A 1,297-nucleotide genomic window follows, 5' to 3' on the forward strand; every position below is an offset into this window, starting at 1 on the left:
TGGGTATGCAGTGTTTTGCAGGTCTTTATAAGGCAGTATGCTGGAAGCTACAGACTGGTCAGATCCAGGATGGTGAGGGTCTCCATCTTGCCTCCTTTAAGGCAGCTCTAGTCCCCTGTGCAGTGATACCTCAGACCATCTCCTGATGACAACCCAGGTTGTCCTAAGATGTTTCTGGGATACAGAGTTCCACCCCCTGCTGTGGTGCTTTCCCGCTCCCAAACTCAGTGTGACGTCTGAGCCGGGTGGTAAAATCTCTGAAGAGACTTGGAATGTTCTTTGCTGGCAGATTTCTCCATGTCATGAATGAGACTGGTTGTTTGTTTGTTTAGTTGGTTGGTTTGATTTATTTTGGTTTTTGTTTTCTGAGACAGAGTTTCCTTCCCTATGTAGCTCTGGCTGTCCTGAACCTCAATCTATAGACCAGGCTGGCCTCAAACTAAGAGGTTTGCCTGCTCCTGCCTCTGGAGTTGCTGAGATTGAAGGCATGCACCATCATTGCCCAGTTGGGAGGCTGGGTTTTAGGCTCTTCTTTGTGCAGATTCCCTGTAGACTTCTATCTGTGGAGCTCAGCATGGTTTATACTTCTCTCTAGAAATAGTTGTGTGGTGGTTAAGAGTCAGTGCTGTGTAGCCAGATTGGCATAGGTTCAAATCCTGGTATTGTCTTCTACTAGGTGGGTGGTAGGGAAAGCATCTGAACCTCTGTAGGACATGTGGACCATTCCACCAGAGGAATGGGCATGGAACTGGTGAAGCAGAGCATGCTCAAACCCTGGAAGTCTCAGAATTTGAGACCAGCAGAAAGAGAACTCGCCCCCTTCCTGTTTCCATGCCTGCCCTGGGACATGCAACCACGACCCTCCGACAAGGTGATCACAAAGCAGCTAAGTACAAGAACCTCTCTCCATGCTAATGAAGCATCTCAGTAGCCTTAGCCTTCAGTCGATGACCTTACCTTCCTGGATATTCTCATACCCTTCCCCCAGATTATATAATCCTTGTTTCATCCCGAATAAAGCACATGCGCTCAGACACACCCACAGTAAAGAACTATGAACAAGCTAAGATCATCTCAGAGAGCTGCTTCAGTAGAGATCATTGGGGAAGGCTGTAACACCTAAAAGAGCTGGAACACTAAGATTCTTAAGGAAGGCCTTCTCTTTTCCCCCACCCCAAACCAGACTGGGATTCCACTCTTCCTAGTCTTCCACTTCCCTCTTTCCAGCCTGTTGAGCAACAGCATTTGATGCCCTGAAGGGATAGTTGGACTGCAAACCCTCATTCCAGACTTCACC

This window comes from Grammomys surdaster, unplaced genomic scaffold, assembly GCF_004785775.1.
Source record: "Grammomys surdaster isolate TR1022 unplaced genomic scaffold, NIH_TR_1.0 266, whole genome shotgun sequence".
Classification (NCBI taxonomy): Eukaryota; Metazoa; Chordata; class Mammalia; order Rodentia; family Muridae; genus Grammomys; species Grammomys surdaster.